At 45.7% G+C, this 19,294-nt stretch overlaps 1 long non-coding RNA gene across 6 annotated transcripts; it reads right to left on the bottom strand.

Moving 5' to 3' along the window:
- Positions 1-502: 502 nt before the first annotated feature.
- LOC119234865 (uncharacterized) lies at positions 503-14,523 on the bottom strand. 6 transcript variants are annotated; one of them, XR_008552596.1, is made up of 8 exons: positions 14,267-14,426; positions 13,053-13,177; positions 12,883-12,955; positions 11,640-11,903; positions 4,799-4,969; positions 4,182-4,312; positions 3,181-3,398; positions 503-552 (listed from the first exon to the last, which is right to left on the bottom strand). It is a non-coding gene; the product is annotated as an uncharacterized LOC119234865 (long non-coding RNA). The 6 variants fall into 6 exon arrangements; XR_005122691.2 differs by having other exon boundaries at positions 3,242-3,398; XR_005122689.2 differs by lacking the exons at positions 503-552; positions 14,267-14,426 and adding an exon at positions 14,485-14,523 and having other exon boundaries at positions 2,380-3,398.
- Between the last annotated feature and the right edge of the window lie 4,771 nt (positions 14,524-19,294).

The raw sequence follows: 19,294 nt of genomic DNA, 5'->3' as shown, positions 1-19,294 counted from the left end.
CATACTGAGAAAAAGGTCCTCTGGTCAAAAAATATTAAGGAATTTGCTAACTTTACCCTGCATTCTACCTGCCTCTGCCCTGCATCTGAAGTAACCCACTAAAAGCTCCGAGTAATCCTCTAATAAAGATATTTGGTTAATTCTGTCTACCCTGGAATTTATTAAACTTATTTATCCATGGAACCTGTTTTTGGAGAATATTTATGAGCATGAGCATAGTTGGAGAAGCATTGATTTCATGGAAATGGTTTCTATAATGCAGTTTTTACTTACAAACGTCCTCTAGGGCAAAAATTTCATTGGTTGCTGCATAACCAAATGGACAGAGAATGGAAATGAGGATGGATGGAAGAATTCAGACCTTTATTATATTTATTATCACTGGTCTGTACCCCAGCTCTTGTATAAAATAAATAAATCTTAAAAAAATATTATATTTATTATCTCATTCAAAGAACATCTACTCAACATCAATGGATTATCTCCTCAATGTTAAACAAAAAGGACATAGGATAAATAAGGTAGGGTCTTCTCGCTCCAAGAAAGCACAGCCTAAAGAGAAAAGAACAGAACAGTGTGCTAAATTCTTGGAGGCAGAGCCTTGGGAAAAACCTAAAAACTAGACCTTGAGTAATAAAAATAATATTAATAATATCTTCACATAGTACTTGCCAGTGGCAAGTAAAGAGCTTAAAACAGTATTAATGCAGTGAAATCTCAAGACATGCTTACTTACCTGGTAACTTTAGTACTGTATTTTACAAATGAGGTCAGTGAAGCTCAGAGAGGTTAAATAACTTGCCCAAGATCACACAGCTAGAAATGTGGTACTGTTCTAGCTCTGTGACCTTTAAACCCAAGGGGGGGCCTCCCTGGTGGTGCAAGGGGTTAAGTCTCAGCACTATGAAACTATTGGCAGCTGCTGCAGCATGAGTTTGATCCCCGGCCAGGGAGCTGACCCACATAGTGCAGCAGACTCTAGAGTTCATGTTCTCAGCACTAGGCTGTACTGCTTCTCTAAGGATAAGTTGTAAACCAGATGAGGACAGAAACCATCCAGGCAAAAGGAATAAAGAACAGCAAGTAGTTGTGTGTATGAAACACAGTGGGTGGGGGTAACGGCAGGTCAGTTTGGACAGATTGTCTATATCCAGAGTGAACTAATGCCAGAGTTCAGTTCTCACTGGATCCTGCAGACTTGGGTCCCTTCTACACGGGTCCTTTAGCAAAAAGGGAAGATGTGAACTTTAGGAGGGTCTGGGGTATATATATGAAGGTTGAGATACTTCTGTGAATTTCTTTTGAAGTCTTTCCCCACCATCTGAAAAATTCATGAGAATTCTGTATTTTATATGATAATAGAATTGTGTTGTTTTAATATAAAACATTTCCATCCCTTATCAGTTCAATGATCATTTTTCTACATGGAACTCCAGGCACATCTGTTTGCATTCCCGCTCCCCACAGGAGGCATCGCTATAAACAATGAAAGTCAGTTAAGCCTGAGCCAAGGAAGGGCTTGGTCAGATCTGTGTCTTCAAAGACAACTCTTTAGAATATCAAGATCTTAGAAATAACTTAAATATTCATTAAGAGAGAACTGGTGAAATAAATGACACGTGTGGAATAGACTACTGTGGAACTTAAAAAAAAAATGTGAGGTCGATGAGCAAGCACAGGTATGGGAATCTCTCTAAGGTAGCATATTAGATGAAAAGAGGGAAGCGTAGACCCATGTGTAATACTGTGTATTCCTGTGTGGGGGAGATGTGGAAAGCACAGGTGTTTTGAGGATATCTCTGTACACACAGGTGGTACAGGCAAAGGAAAGTTCTGGAAGGGCGTACATCAAACTGTCAATAGCAAATACCTCTGGGAAAGAACACTGGGGATACTGAGAGAGCTCATAATTCATTTCATATCCTTTAGTAGGTATTATTTGAATTTTTTCTGTGTGCCTGCACTACTTAAAAAAAAAAAGTTTAGTGAGTCAAGGCAAAAAGTAAAGAAAATAATAGTTTTTAAGAAAAAGAAAAACTGAAAACAAACTTGGTGGCATTCTGGATGATAGAAAGAGAGAGTGGGTCTGGAGAAAGAGCTGGCTAGAGGCCACGGCTCCAGAGCCGGACGACACATGTTGGAAAAAAGCTGCAGTGGGAGAGGGAAGATATTTGAGGTTTGAGCAGCAGAAACTAGTGGACTTGCCAACTGATTAGTTGTGGATGGTGTAGCAGAGGCAGGGGTTAAGAATAATTTGGGGGATAGGAGAGTTGGGGAGACAGAATGTAGGGGAGCAAGGAGTTCAGTTTTGGACATTCTGGCTTTGAGATACTTAGGACACACAGGCAGAGACAAACAATTAGAAATATGAGCCTAGAATTTATGATGATAAACAATCACGTTTACCTTATTAGGGCGATATTAAGTTCTAGTAGAATAAGGAATGGGACATGATTACCTTTCTGCACAGGACAGAGTTTACACAGCAGGCCTGAGCCTGCTCGCCCTTGGCAAGGCCTGCTTTGCCAAGTTGGCCTTGACTGACTCTTGGGGATTGGCTGACAAACAGCTCTCAGTGATGATAATGAAACTTTGCTTAAATGATGAGGGTGGTTCACGCTGCCTGGTTGTGTGCAAATGATATGGTTTGTGATGAACACCCGTGCTCCTTCTAGAAGTCTGCAATTTTGGTACATGCTCGGCAGAGGATGCCTTATGTGACCAGCCTCCACTGAAACCCTAGGGCACTGAGTCTCTAGCGAGTTTCCCCAGTAAACAACACTTGACACGTGTTGTTACAATGCATTGCTAGAGGAATTAAGCGCCTTTTGTGTGGTTTCAGGGAGAGGACTCCTGGCAGCTGGCTTCTGGCTTCCTCTGGACTTCGGCCCATGCACCTTTTCCCTCCGAGGTTTCTGCTTTGTATGCCTACCCTGGGATAAAGCTCAGCTACGAGTACAACTATATGCTGAGATCCATGAACCCTTCCAGCAAATTCCTTCTAGCACACATCTTCCTTCAGTGCAGGACGGTGGGAGAGGGGCTCAAAATCAAAATCTGCATAGTCTCGATGTCCCCTCTCCACCCAAATGAAGATAGAACATTGAGTGGTTTTGGAAGCTTAGTTTTTCTCAGAAAGAAAGGTGTGGAGCATGTGAGGTGTGTTCCTGACAGCTACACCTGTTGCATGACTGTGTCTTAGTGGAGCCATCGCGTGCCTACAGCCGAGCTGCTCACTCACGGAAGCTTTCACCACACACTTGCCGATGACAGCACCACTTCGAAGTGCCAAGTCGCTCTGACGGTCCGTGACTCCGTGATTGTTGCCTGTTGGAATGGCTTGGGATTCTCCTGAGACAAATCCCAGCAGAGGAGACAAAGGCTGATGGTCACAAAGCCTGAAAAAGGAGGGGCCGGGAGACTCTTACACCCCTGGCCTGAATCCAAAGTAGCCCCAGTGACAAGTGATGCACCACGGACTTTTCATCTTCGTTATCCCCAAGCTGACCAGTTCGGGAATCTGCTCTTTCTTTCGGCCAGGCCCTGGCTCCAGGAGTCTCAGTCATAGAGGTGTGTCGCAGGGAGGAGCTGTTAGGATGGGCAAAGTTTCCTCACAAACTGCCTCTGCTCTGAAAACTGCCAAGTCACGCTTTGTTGAGAAATGGGGGTGTAGGGAGGGGCTGATGGTCTTTTTTGTGTTACAAGTCATCTTTTTGGTGTTGCCGTACATTATACAGTCATATCATGAGCTGGGATCAGAGAATGAGCCGTGGCAATTGCTGTACGATCAATTCCCCATCCTCTGAGGGGCTGATTTCCACCCTGTGGCTTTATTGTTGGCCACATAGGGTGTTTTCTGTTTGATCTTTCCTGAATACCCCTCACTCCTCCCAGGAAATTCTAACATCACCAGCCTAGACAGTAACAACCCTGGCCAAGGACAGATAGGGGGACTTATTGGGTTGCAAAGGACAAGGTGAGGGTCCTGCTTAGGTGCCATTTCCTGCCCGCTCTGTACAATTGCAGAGACTGTCTAGGTGTAAGATCTGGTATTTTATTTTCTTTATTTTAGAGAATCCTTAGTCTTAGTTCTTTGATATGGTTTACTGAGTCTCTTGGCAACTTACTAAGAAAAATTTTCTCCTTGGTTCTACCCAAATTCTATTTCTGCCCAAACTAACCTGAAGTCCCTCTAAGTCCATTGCTTCCAGAGACAACCAGAGTTCTGAGTGGTTAGCTGGAGAACGGCGTGGTTCTAGAGTCACCTTGAATTTTGGGCAGATTATGTCATCTCTCCAGTCCTCCTGTTCTCCTGTAAAAGGGCAAATGCAATGACACGCTAGGCCTTGTGTCTCCTGCACACAGCAAGCTTGGATTGAAAGGTGGTTCTAATTATTTGCCACAGGGAAAGCTTTCTGAGCCTCCCCCTCTCCTTAGTCTCAGGGTTTAGAGGCCCCCACACTGACTTCCTCTCCCATTTCTCAGTTTTTGCTGACTCATTTTCTCTTTTCCTTGCTCCTTGTAGATTATTCTCTAGGGCATCTGAGACCTTTCAGCCATGGTGTAGCTGTCCTTATCCCAAGTACACTCGTAGTGCTTCCTCCTCACCCACCTACTCCTTATAAATTCGTCTTAGTCAATCAGCACAGGTACACAGAGAACTTTCCAGACTACTGGCAGCATTTTTGGGTCAGATAGGACACATAAAACTTTTTTGCATATAAGAAATTAGGAGTTATATAATGAGGGTTTCTAGGAAAAAAGTTCATTTTCTAATTTAGTTCTGAGTTTTCAGTACCTGAAACAGGGATACCCGGTTGATTGAGACATCTTAATAACCACATTTTTTTTTTTCTGGACAAGAGCTACATGCATTCTAGATACTTCCTTCCTCTTGAGGTCTCACTTCTTCTGCCAGAATAACAATGACTGTATAGCACATTGTCTAGTTGTGTGGGTTTCTGGGGATCTGCAGGAGGAAAAAGATAAGTACAAAACCCCATCACAAATCCAGCCAGAGTAGCTCCAGGGAGAGGCAGAAGAGGACATTTAAATATATCAGATTCAAGATGCAGTACAGGTTCCTACAGCAGGGAAATGCAAATCAAAACCATAATGAGATACCACTTCACACCCAACAGTATAGATAACAATAATCAAAAAGATGGATAGCAAGTGTGGACAAGGGGCAGAAATCAGAAACTCATACAATGCTGGTAGGAATGCAAAATGGTGTGGTTGCTTTGGAAAACAGCTTGGCAGTTCCTCAAAAGGTTAAATATAGAGTTACCATCCCTGTGGTCAAGTAATCCCCCTCTTAGATTTATACCCAAGAAAGATGATAACAAATATTCACAAAAAGCCCCATGAATATTCATGATAGCCAACAGTAGAACGAACCCGGATGTCTATCAATTCAAAGGTGGAGAAATAAAATGTGGCATAGCCACACGATGGGATCTTATTTGGCAATACAACAAATGCGATGGATAGATGCTAACACAGGCATGAACCTTTCAAACACAGTGCTAAGCGAAAGAAACTAGTCACCAAAGACCACACATTGTATGATTTCATTTCACATGTGCAGAATAAGCAAATCTGAGAAAGAAAGAAGATTAATAGTTGCCTAAGGCTTAGGAGGGTCAGAGGGAATAGGGAGTGACTGCTAATAGCTGAAGGATTTCTTTTCAGTATGATGAAAATGTTTGAAAAATTGATTGCGGTTATAGTTGCTCAACTCTAGGAATGTATTATTAATAAAAATAGAACTGTACACTTTAACTAGGTGAATTAGATAGCATGTTGATATTGCTCAATAGGATGGTTATATTGTAAATAGACAGATAAATAAGAAAGAAATCAAAGAATCTTATTTTGATAATAAAGACTAAAGACCAACAGTCGAAAGACAGTTGAAAGTAACTGCAAAGCCCTAAGTGAATCTTATCTTCAGTGCAAAACTGTTAATATATACTGTATGAAGGCACTCTAAGAAAAACCAAACCCTCTAGAACAGATAAAAGTGGATCGTCTTAAAAGATACATCAATGTCACCTTCTCTTGGCTGCTTCCAACTATTCTGTACATCAATCTGGGTTGTTGTTCAGCGATAATATTTATGAGGTAAAAGCTAAACCTATATTTAATACTATATGGCACCCAAACCAAGTCAAGATATTATTGGCCAACTGTGGACTCCACACCCTGTGAGCTGGTCCTTGAATATTCTAATCCCTGCCTGGGAGTTATTTACGTATCTGGTTTAGCACTCTGTACCATGGCAACTAAAATCAGCTTAGCCATCTGTCTCCAAATTTCTTGGTTCACCTCTTACCAAAAGTAATAGTGGTTCCTATATCCAGTACGAAAAAAATAGGATAAACAAAGCCCTTTTGGCTGTGACAACAGGGTTACAAAATATATGAGACCTATAGAGGAACTACTGATATAAAATTATAACTATAACTATAAAACTATAAAAAGTTACTAAAGAACATAAAATAACTGAATTAAAGGAACAATAATCCATGTTCCAGGATGGGAAGACCAGATATTAAAACAAAATCAATTTCCTCCAAATCATTCCACAGAGCCAATGTAATTCTAATTAACATTCCAGTGGAAGTTCATATGTGTGAAAATGTGCTTGAGTGTGTGTGTGATCACATGGGCACATACATATTGTTAGGTACTTTTGCAGAGGTGAGGGGCGCAATTTGGACAACTTGATTCTCAAGTTTTCTTGGATGAGACTAGAGTCAAGATGTTTTTGAAAAACAAGAACAGTGGGGGTGGAAAGAACTTCTATAGAAGTAGTTGAAGAGGAGAGAGTCTAGAAATAGACTGTCACATATATAGAAAGTTTATTAATGGTGTTAGGACCCCTGGTTTGTGTAAGAGGTCATGGCCTAAATGCTGCTGAGGAGGAGACAATCTGGAAAGCTTCTCCATTGCCTGCAAAACCCTTATATTAAATTGAAAAGTCCTAGTTCTAAGACCCAACTCATCAGATAAAAAGTACCCACACATTAAGAAGTCTAGATGGGCAGTTACAGAGGAGTTAAATTATCCTATAGGCAGGCTTGGGAGCTACCGTATTAATGACATGAGTTCCCACCGTATTGGGAATGAAAGCTCAAGCAGAGAAATATAGAAGACGCCCCTAATCCTATTCTCTGCAAAAGTAGGTGAGCCTCAGAGGAAGAAGATGGCCCCAGGGAAATGTGACAACTTTCCATCAAGGTATCCTTTACCTGAGTTAAGTACATGCTTGCCCTCACTGAGTCCACGTCTGAATGTCTAATTTCTGCTGACCCAGAAACTAACAGGGTGTTGGTCTCCCATAACTCTCCCTTTCGAAAAGTGCCAAATTAGGTCTCCCCCTTGCTCTACATGCAAAAACTAATTCCAAATAAATTAATCTTCTGAAACTAATTCAACTCCTGGGAATTTCACCCATGAAATGGTCATACAAAGTGCATCAAGGTGCATGTAAAAGAATATTTATTACAGTAGTAATTCTATTGGTCAAAAGATCAGAAAACAGTAGCCATGATAATAGCTAATATAAATTGAGAATTTACCACGAGACTAGTTTTGGTTGAAGTCCCTTTATGATCTTCATAGCCACCCTCTGAGACAACAGGTATAATTGGTTCCATTTTATAGTCATGGAAGTGGTGATGCAGGGGGGCTGTGTTACCATCCACACTCAGACATGTGGCTTGGTCTGTCTCTAGAGAGCCAGCCCCAAAGCTCATTCTTTCAGCCCCAACCCAAAGGTGCATTGTTCATTCATTGGAAAAATATGTATTGAGTGGTATCACGTTCTGGGGATGGTACTGAGCACTGGAGACACCATGAACAAAGATAGCCATGGTCCCTGCCCTCATTGGGCTTGCAGCCTAACAGTGGGGGGAGGGGAAGAGATACAAGAATTCATGCCTATAAACTGTGATGTGCAAGAAGGGTGTATATATGCATACATGTACAGTGTTTCGCCATGAGACCATTTAATAGGTCACGCGCTTGGCCCAGGGTGTGGGAAGGGCTTCCCCGAGGAAGTAGCACCAGAGCTGGAGTCTGACCGAGGAGGAGGTTGGGCAGGTGAGGTGTCTGGCTGTCTGGTGTAGGAAACAACTTGTATAATGACCCCATGGCAGGTGGGAGTGTGGTATCTTCACTCTGTCAGTAACGACAAGCAGCGTTTTAATGCTGTGGATTCTGAGACCTACGCATGCCACCATTCTGCAACATCCTGGCCAGAAGGTCCCAGAACCTGGTAGGAGGAGGGCCATGGCAGCAAGGGCCATGGCAGGAGCTCATGCCTCTAGGGCTGGGGAGGGACTGAGCCACAGATGGGTCCCAGTTGTTGGGCTGTGATTTAGCATTCTTTGCGTGCAAACAGCACCTTGGAAATATACATCTGCAGGATGGAATGAGTCTAATCTGTTTTAAAGGGAGGCCACTCCCTGTGCCCAGGCCTCAGACATGTTGCCCCGCAGGAAGGAGACAAAACACAGATGGGCACGAACAACAACTGGAGACAGAAGTCAGCTTCACGGGCACAGCTGGGAGGTGCTGGCTGCTTCCGAGAGCAGATACCATCACGCATCCACCCTCTGCTGGGAAGCATGCCTCCCCAGACTCTCTCCAAACTCCATCAGCCCTTAGTAGGAGCGAGGCACAGACCTGCAGGCTGTGGGCAAGGGAGAGAAGTACGGTACTTGCACAGCTCAGAGGCCTCAGGTCCTTTGATGAAGAAAGAAGTAGTATAAATAAACAAATAAATATAGCCGTTAGAAAAAGCAATGCACACATAAAGAGATCAAATGCTACACAGAATATATTGTGGATGCAACCATGTAAAATAAGTCAACCAATGGATGGGACCTACATAGACAAAGGACTAGAAAGAAATCTTTTTTTAATAACATGTAAATTATGTTTTGCCTCTCCAGTAGGGAATTAGGTAGGGTTTTCCTACTTTTTAATACTTCTGAAAGTTCTAAAATAAACACATTTTTTGATGGCAAGAGAGTAAACTATTTAAATCCATTTAGTGATTAATAGGTATTCATTAAGAACCTCTTGTACCAGGCTCGGTTCTAGGCCTTGGGAACTCAACCATGAGAGTGTGTGTGTGTGTGTGTGTGTGCGTGTGTGATCTCAAGGATCAGGAAGGGCAGTATGGATGAGGCAGGGGGAGGGCAGGAGGGAGAGGATTGCAGGGTAGCAGGCTCATGTAAGGCTTCGTGGAGCATGAAAAGATTTTGGATTCTATTCTGAAATGGGATGAAATGAGACAGAGCAAAAGTCAAATATCCTTGCTGGGAGGTAGCAAAGCAGGCTGGATACTACAGTAAGGACTGCAGAGGGGCCACGAGAACCAGGCAGGAGCTGTCACTGGGAAGCCTTCACAGGAGCAATCAACACTGATCTGGACCCCAACATGATCTGGACCCCACGGATGGATGAGAAGGGCCAGGCTGGGTAGAGGATGCCGAGACTGTCAGTTATTTCTTGAACAAAATCAAAACCAAAAGCCTACCCTTGCAAGTCAATATTTTAAAGGAAGGAAGCTCTCTGTAGAAAATGGACAACCAGAGCTTTTATTTGAGATGAAAGAATGCCCAAAAATGATGGCAGGAAATTGTGAAGACAATATCTGATATACTCATATTTGTTTCCATAAGACCTCAGAGTACGTCAAACCTCCTGGCTCTTATGAAATATTCATGCTAGACAGCAAAGGGAAATTCAGTTTAGAGAGCAGCTCAGAACTTTTGTGAAGGAACAATGAGGAAGCGCTTTGATTCCTTTTTCTTTGTTTCCTGATTTCTGGGTACTTGCTAAGTGGGGTCTGACTAGCCATCATCTCCAATCTTTTGATTGAGCATGACTTGACTGTCAGCCATGTGTTTTGAAAAGACGTGGGGCTGGCTCCCCACATCATGCTACAAAGGTACAATTTCAGAGTGCTTGGGAGGCAGGTGAAGAGCCAGGTCCAACATCAAATTGTCCTGAGAATTACTCAACGAGCAGTTACTGCACCAGGCGCGGGAGGAGGGACGGCGGGCGCCTGGCTGCTCTTATAAAAAGTAACTGGAGACTTCTTGCTTCATGGCCTTCCCCCAACACAAGGCCACCCAGACCTAGCGTTTCTGATCCCCCAAGCTCGCAGCAGAAGGCAGCCAGCATGTTCACGCTTCCCCCCAGGTCTACCAAGAACCCCTCCAACAACACAGGGGACTCCGCAATACCAACAAGGAGGGTACCCCGGGAGCCCTGACGGAAAAAGCAAAACACCCCAGGCCACGTCTAGCTCTCTGTCTCAGTCTCTCCCTTCCCAGATCCCTTGAGTTCCTTGCCTCATTTCATGCCCTTGTGGGAACAGTCTCATCTCCTTGTAGGTCCAGATCCCAAAGACCCAGTTTGAAACTCTAGACCCGCTGGGTTGTTTCAATTTCCAGCCTGGGAAACACACATCAGTTAGATCCCGGCAAAGCTGGTGACAGGGAATGTCATCTCCAGGTCACACAGCTCCCTTCCCAAGGGGAAGAAGTCAAACCCATTGAGAGCTAATAATATTCTCATTATACGAAAACCACAAAGTATATATAATCAGAACACAGGAACAGGAAGCAGGCTCTCTCCCTGGGCCTCGGGCCTCAGAGCAAACACTCAAGTCTGCGGGCGAGTCCTGCCCAGGTGAGCAGCCTCGGCGCCCCTGGCCTCCCTGTCCAGGGCGTGAGCGTCATGCCCTGGCCACGCCGATGCTCTTGTTCATATCCTCCAGTTACCTCATTCTCCTTCAAGCATGCTACCGGAAGGAGAGGAAAGGCTGGTCTGCGTGACATGAGTTCTTCACACAGCACGGAACCATCTAAACACAAACAGTCGTCGGTGACCTCAGCACCAGGGATCAGTGGGTCCAGCTTCCAGATCCAGCTGGTCCACTTCAGGAAAATCATTATTGTGGGACAACCTCAGCTAAAGCGTCCTTCCGGTCTCACACCTTCCAACAATTCCTCTCCCGTCCTGAAAAGCAGCTGAGCTTGCCAAGTGTGGTGAATGTCTTCGTTTTTCCTGCCATCTTCTTTTTCTCCCACCCAGCACGAAACTCAACAACAGAACTTCTAAGCCCTTCCATTAAAAATCATGCCCAAGCCAGCTCAGGCCAAGCTGCTGTCCCCTCACACCTGGACTCTTAAAAGCCTGTGTCTGGCTTCCTCTTGCTCCTGAAATCTATTTTCCACCTAGTCACCAGAACGGTCCTATCAATTAGGCCGCGTCTCTCTGTTGCTCTCCTTCTCCAATGTGTACCCACCTTCCCAGATGGAAACTTAAAGGCCTTTCCATGTCTCGGGTCCTAGTGTCCCCCTGGCTAGCCTGTTCTGCTGGCTCATCATTCCAACCTCTCCAGCTGCTCTGCCTCCTGCCGCACAGGCTTTGCACAGCCCTTCCCTCTGCTGGAACACTCTTCCACCATGTATGGGCCTTTACTTCCTTCAGGGGTCTGCTCACATGCTCATACCCCCCACCCCGAGGGGGCACCACACGGCATCTGCTTTGTTGTCTGTCTCCTTCAAGCATAAGCTACTTCATGGCAGGAGTTTCCTTTGTTTGTTATTTACCTCCAGCACCCTGCTGTAGTGTCTTGGAATGTGCTAAATGAACAAATAAAGGCCAAAATATGATGCTGAAAGGTTGTGCGGTCACCGAGCTGACTTGCTGTCAAAGTTTCCGTTGAAGAATAGAAGGAACTTTCCCTCAGTGTTCCAGTGACGTCACAGAGCTCACTGCCTGAACCAGAGGCAGGACGCTTATACAAGCTCTGCCTGAATAGGTAGTTCTTCTTCCCAAAAGCAGCTCCTGGTAGGGGCATGGTGCTCTAAATCCTGAGAAAAGAGTACAAAAGGCACTGGATTAGATGATTCTTAAAACAACCTCTAACTCAAAAGTCAAATACGGTGGATATCAGTGGCAAAAAGTCCTCCCTGGCCTGTCTGTCCCCTAGAGGTGATGTACTGGTCTGAAAATGGCCCCCAACATGGAAGGAGGAACCCAACGCCATGTGACTTACCACCGTGATAAATGGGCCTGGCAAACTGTGGGTAGCAATAAACCCTTGCATAGCCCTGCTGTCTCAGGGGTGCAAGTGAAGCTCCCCATTCATAGGAGATGAGGAAATTGCATCAAGAAAGCCAGCTCATCTTTGGAGAGATGAGGACACAGGGCCTGACGTCAGTGTGACACCAAACTCCTAGTGCAGCAAAAGCTGAGCTACAAATGATGCTGCCATTGGCCTCATTATGGAAATGATAGAGACATCTCAAGACGTCACTGCTGGCTTCTGGACTGTGAATCGATGACACCAGCACTCAGGCATCAGATCAGATGGCTAGACAAGGTCAGCCAACTTAAGTATTAAACATGGTAATAAGATGTAATACGCTTTCAGGAACAAGTGCTCAATAATAGTTAGCTGCTATTAGGGCAACATGGAGTCGGCTGTCGCCAGAGTTCCCTGGGAGGCTATGTGCAACCACCTGGGCCCCTACTGAGTGCCAGGCAAGAGAGAAAAAAGTCTACAAAAGATTATCCTGCCTTGCATAAGCTAACACTATAATAACAATGATGATGACAACAAGAAAAAGATGACAAATGGTGACAAAAAGAGCAGTCAACATGTGGAGGCCTTGCTTTGCACCAGGTGCTGCAATAGCTCATATAAGCATTGCAACAGCGGGGTGTTACTGTGCTGGTCTCAAAGTGAGGAAATTGAAGAGCAAAGATTTATCCAAGGGCATTCGGGGAGCTCAAATCCCCTCTGATTTTCAGAGCCAACTCTTACAATTTTCATAAAATGTAGCTTACCCCTGCACCTAGTGCATTAGCACTGAAGGAGGAGAGGTAGAGACCTCACTGCCTGGTGAGTTAGGGAGGGTTTCTGAAAACAAAAGGAGAAAACTCCTGTTAGCAGATGCCCCTGCTCCAGCAGATGGAGGAAGTCAGCCCTGGCACCCACTATGGGACTCGACACTCACCCTGCAAGAAGACCTGCAGGCAGGAATGCGTTTAGCTGCACAGATGCCCAGTAGGCTGGAATCTGTCTTCCCAGACTTTTTGAAGTGGATTTTTTATTGAGTGTTAAACTTCTTGGCATTTTTACCTATTAAAAATATAAAGTATAAATTAAGACATTCATTCTCTTCCCAGAATCCTCCCAGCAGCTTATCTGTAATTTCCCCTGAGCACCCACCACTTTCTATTTTACTATTAGCTGGCACCAAAGGTGCTAAATATTTTTTTTTACTGAATATGTTACTAGGAAAGGCAAGACATACATAAATAATACCAGGCACTCATTGTTGAAAGGGCCTTAAAGGTAGAGACCAAACCTGGAAAGGATCTGCCCAAAGTCACACAGCATAACAAACAGCAAACTTGGCCTGGCTTTCAGCCCTGCGGCCTGTTAAGGGCGTGCACTACCTCTTCTACCTGGTGAAGGGCTGAAAACCTTGGCGAGGGAAAAGGACAGATGTGGGCAAATAGACCTACAAATGTTCTTGTGGTAACCAGACAAAATCCTCACCAATTCACAAGCAACCTCAGGCAAACAGAAAATAGTGACAATAGAATCATAAAAGTTCAGATAGCTCATAAAGCACTCACTCTGCACCTCACACCATTCTAGTTACTTTACCATTGTCAGCTCTTACAATCCTCACATGTGTGTCTGATGTCCTATGACCATGCCCGCATTTCAGCGAGCTAAGGTTAAGCACAGAGAGGTTAAGCAACTTGCCCAAGGTCACCTAATCCAGCCAGCACTTACTGAGTACTTGCCGTGTGCCAGAAACCCAGTCCAGGAACAGTACATTATCTCGTTTATCACTAAAGCAATACTAATTACTATCATCACCACTTTCACATGAAGCCAGTGGGGCTCCAGGAGGGTAACCCGTCCACGCAGTGTGAGTTCAGAGCCTGTGCTTGTAACCACGAGCTGGGTGGCTACGCGCGGGACAAGCTGGGCGCAAGGGGACCGGGCACTCCAGGGCATGATGCTCCGGGGCGGAATCCTCAGCCAGGGCCAGGGCCAGATCTGCGCGCGAGGAAGGCCCTTGGCCTTTCCAGTTCTTGGCGCCCCAGCCCGGGGACTTTCAGCCCCACAGGCTGGCGCACTGCGTGTCGCTACTGCCCCCTGCTGCCGGCCGCCCTGGGGTAGAGCCCGGCCGGGATCTGAGGGTGCCCCCACCTCCTCGCAGCTCTAGAGGGGACCACGACACCCCAGCTGCCGCAGATGCCCCCGACCCCAGCACCAAAGAGAGCGCAGGTCGACCGCCCTCTGTCTTCTCTCCGCCGGTCTCTCCCCACACCCCCGACCTTCCACCCGGCTTCGTTTCTACCCCAGGGACGCCAGGCCGCAGCCCAGCGGTCTCCCCAAGACAGAGATCGAGGCCCGCGGCACCCCACCCCGGGTTGCCACGGTGACGCGGGCCCTCGGGGAAGCTCCAGGCGGCGCGGGGTCCCCGGGCAGCCGCTGCGCGCCGGGGTCTTAAAGCCAACGCAGCGCCCCAGGTTGCCATGGTGATGCGGGCGGGCAGCAGCTGGCGCGCGCGGGGTCGGCAGGACGCGCGGGGGAAACGAGGCAGCTCGGGTCCTTTCTCTGCCTCGGCCGAGGCTCTTGCTAGGAGCCGGGGGAAGCTCCCCGCCGCCCTAGCTGCGGGGCTGCAGCGGCCGATGAGCAAGAGGAGCGGGGCGTTAGGGACGCAGAGGCCCCCCTTGAGCTCTCTGAATTCCAGGGGCGGTCAGGACCCAAGCAGCTCAGCCATGGTCCTCATTTTCCCGCCATCAGTGCAGGGATGGCCCTGGTTGCCATGGTGATGCGGGCCGCGGAGGAGGGTCGGTTCGTAGACTGCGAGGTGTTGGCTCTCTGCCTCCCTGACGGTGCAAAGCTACACCCGAGCCCCAGAAGGACTGGGAGCAATGGGGTGGGGGGCTGCTCCCTGCATTAGCTGGGCATGCTTCCTGGGGGCCCTGGAGGCTTCACCTTTTGACCACACATCACCGGATGACGGTCCACCAGGGTGGGCTGAGTCCTGGCGCTGCAGGGACTGCAGGGCCCGCTGAGCTTTTTGAGGCTCCCTAGTTTTCGGGAGCATGATTGTGCCGCAATAACCAGTTTACGACCGGAGGACCTTAGCATTTTATCCCATCTTTTATTACTCTAAGCAATACTTACTAATATCCTTGTATATACCTCTATAAACACGTGCAATTTTCTCTGTAGAATAAATCTCCAAAAGTAAAATTGCTGCCTCAAAAGCCAAATGCAATTTTAATTTTCATGGATATAACCAAATTGCTCTTCCAAAGACAGTAGCAAATTTACATCCCCACCAAAACTGGAATCCGATAATTTTAATTAGGATTATATCAACAGTGATGAACTGCTGTGAAAGAATTTTCCAGAGCCAGTACCATTATGCCAATTTAATTCTTTGGTGGTTTTTCAATACAATGTTGTGAAATGGTTTCCAATTCCACTTCTGTTTTATGGAAATTATCTTCACTGAATGATTCTTTTACATGCAAATTTCATAATAAACATTTTGCTTATTTAATAATTTGCATATTGAGTTTTACTTTAGTATCCATCATTGTGAGGTTTCTTAATTTTCCTGGGGAGGGGGATAATCCCTGATATTCAGAAGCTGGTCTGGCTCACACAGCTGGACCGGGATATTCTTCTTCTATTGGACATTAACAATAGGACGATGCCAACCACAGACAAGGTTATTTAGATGATAAAATAAGACAGCAAGCCTGCTTCATAATGTTGTCTAAAACATGGCCATGGGGCTACCCACAATACCAACATCCCCCTCTCTTGGCTAAAATGAGTCACTGCCACCTCTCTACCAATTAAGAGTTCTATCTGATTATAGTCTGCCTTCTCTAGAGATTAGATGTATTGAGCAGCCGAATCACAGAATGCTCCTCTTTTCCAACTTGCCAATTCAGGGCAACCCCCACTTCCATACATCCACTCCATACTCCCCAGACTAAATTCAAAACCTCTAGTAGGTTATTTTTAACATTTAACTTTTACTGAGACCCACCCGTGTTCCCCCACAGTGTGTGCTCTCCCTCCTTGCTACAAGTAATAAATCCAGCTTGTTCAACTCTGGGTGTGTTCCTGGTCATGTTGGGCCAGAGGGCAGAGAGAGACACTTGCAAGTTTAATTTTCTTTGGTGAAGTTGTACAGGGCTAAAATTTCCCAAAGGCAGTCCCCCACAAACACTTAATAAAGAACAAATTTTACATGGGCAGTTTGTTTTAGTTTATTTCAACCAGATCTGATTTCTCCCAGTTTTTGTAATTTTCAATATTACCCTCAAGAAATGAGTCTTCTGGGCCTCCCCTGGTGGCCCAGGCGGTTGAGCGCTGCTCTGGGAAGCTGTCCCCAGCCTCTGCAGCCCTGGTTTGATCCCTGCCAGCTGGCGAGTGTCCCACATGGCATGGCAGACCTCTCCTGTCTCGCCCGCTGCTCCCCTCAGCAGTGTATTTCTGTCGTCTGCCTGTTCTGTTCCCTGCTCTGTCTCTGGTGGATCCTCTCACCCACCCACACATCTGGCCTATACCTCGATTCTTGTACAAATAAATAAATCTTAAAAAAAAAAAAGAAATGAGTCTTCTGATTTCATAAAATCATTTTCACAGGGACCATCTTAACCCTGTCAGTTTTCTTTTGCAGTGTTTCTAACCAGTCATGGTCATGATGAGTCGGACTGAAGACTGAAGATAATTTTTATCTACTTCTTGATTCAAGAACCATCATAAGGCAATGATGGAAGACCTTGTTATGCAGCAAATAAAAACGTTCTGCCTCGGTTGGCAGGCTTACCATGTGCCACTGCGTCCATGTCTGTATCGAGCACTGGGGACACAGACCCTGCTGGGAAGGAGTCACAGACTAATCAGAGAGATGGAGGAGCTGGCTGGCCTCAATTTGCCAGTTGGATGAGAATGAAAAAGACCTTCCAGATGGAGAGAAGAGCTGAATAGGAGATGTTTATTCACTCAGTAAAGATTTATTGAGTGTCTATTTTATGCCAGGAAATGTACCGGGTATGGGGATGCAGGGACCAACAAGTCCCTGCCCTCCCAAAGCTCTCAGTCCAGTGACAGAGACGCAGACCAATGACTGTGTAACACCAATGACTGTAATGTGTGCTAATGTTGCCGAGAAAGCCCCAGGGTGTGGTGGGGGGCTGGGACAATGCAACCTGACCTGTGGGGTTCCAGGAGGACTTCTTTGAGAGAGTCTTTAATCTGAAATGCAAAGGAAGAGTGGACTGCAGCAGGAACAACCCCTGCCCTGAAGAGAGGAAAGGCTTGACTCTCTTGAGGACGTGGAAGCCGCTTCTTGTGGCTGGATAAATTGAGGGGCTGGGGGGTGAAGGCAGTAGAGCAAGGTCTGGTCTTAGAAGGCTTTGACCACTGAGCTAAGCAGTTTGCATTTTAATTTAAAAACAGCAAGCCAGGGAAGAGTATGAGGAGAAGGAATGGGGTGATTAGATTAGAAATCCATTTCTTTTTTAAAAAACAGTGTCTGTGCGGAGGGTGGATGGGGGTGAGGGGGTAATAACAGCCAGGGAACCAAATGGAATGCGACTTCAACAGTTGTACCAGGGAACGATGCTTGTGATTGCACCAAGTAGTATGCAGAGGAGGGAGTATTCAGCAGAGCATGGAAGGTAGGATGCGGGCGAGTGTGGAGGTGAGGAAGTATCTAGTGAAAATACAGACTCGACCCTGTTATAACCGGCATCGTGACCCCCTCAAATTCATATGTTGAAATCCTAATCTTCAGTGCCTCAGAACGTGACTATATTTGGAGACATAAGGTCTCAACTTTAATTAAGTGAAATGAAATAATCTGGGTAAGCCCTAGTCCAGTATGATGGGCATGAGGAAAGGCAGGAGGCTTGCAGAGAAGAGGCCATCGGTGGACCTGGGGAGAAGGCAGCTCTGTGGAAGCCAGGAGGAGCTCTCAGGACTGACCCAGCCCACCCATTCCCCTGTTCTGGAGGCCGCCGCCAGGGTCATGAGAAAGCACATTTCTGTGGTTGGAACCAGCTGGCCCGTGGTATCCTGTTGCAGTGGTGCAAGTGGACCACTACACACCCAAGTGTCCAAATTATTGGGTAAATGGGAAATAAATGACAGCCCATCTATGTTATGGAAAAATGTCTTTTCCCCCAGGATACACCATGCAAGTTCAAGGCTTTGACTGCACGAGGAGTTTCATTTAATAACCTCTCTTGTCCTGGAGGAATTTCCTTGCATTTATAAGGACCAGCATGGAGCCCGGAGCAGCCTCCTGACAGACACCTCCCCAGGGCCGTAGGTACAGGCTATTTACAGCAGCAAAGGTCCCAGCCATCACTGCATCATTTTCTTTGTCTCTCTTATTCTGTTTTTTTTTTTTTGTTCAATTTCATAACGCTCAGGATCATTTATATATTTCATTTATAAACTTGCCCTAATCTTAGATCATCAGTTTACATAGCAATTATCTTTTCCACTTGTGAAAACTCACCCTATGAATTTCTTTTTTAGGAACAAATTAACTTTATGCAAATATTGAAAAGAATAAGGTGGGGAAAAATGAGGTAGAGCTATATATACTTTTATGAAAAGATGTCTAAACCATGTGGTTAAGTGAGAAAAGAATGCGTGTAGATTATAAACCTATTTTCATCTTTTAGTAGAACCATTTGTTAGTAGATGCTTAAAGGGGAAAAGATCCAGGAGCATATACAGCCAGTTTTTCAAGTATTGGAAAAATTCTACCATATAAAGATCTAAGTTCTGTCACTTAAACCCTGTTGAAGGTCTTCTGCAGCAGGGGCAGTGCAATACATGGTGATGTGCCAAAGGCCAGTAAGTGAGTAAAAGACACCCCCCCAACACGTGTGCACACGCGCGCGCACACACACACACACACACACACACACACACACACTGGCACTCCCAGGCTTACTGTTCATAACACATAACCAAGGGTGCTCTTTGGGTTCAAACCGCTTTGTAAATATCAGTAAAGCTTAAAGTCTATCTTATTTTAAAATAAACATAAACACAAACCCTGATATAGTCTTCTTCCACCCCAAAGGATCATCTTGTACACCCTTTGGACAATTGGAAAGAACACCAGCATTCTTGTAACCAGAGAGATAAAAAACAACTCTGTGAAAGGAGTGGATGGTGATTCAT

This window comes from Talpa occidentalis, unplaced genomic scaffold, assembly GCF_014898055.3.
Source record: "Talpa occidentalis isolate TD23 unplaced genomic scaffold, MPIMG_talOcc4v2.1 talOcc4.10, whole genome shotgun sequence".
NCBI classification, from domain to species: Eukaryota; Metazoa; Chordata; class Mammalia; order Eulipotyphla; family Talpidae; genus Talpa; species Talpa occidentalis.
This window is presented reverse-complemented; position numbering and strand designations above follow the sequence as displayed.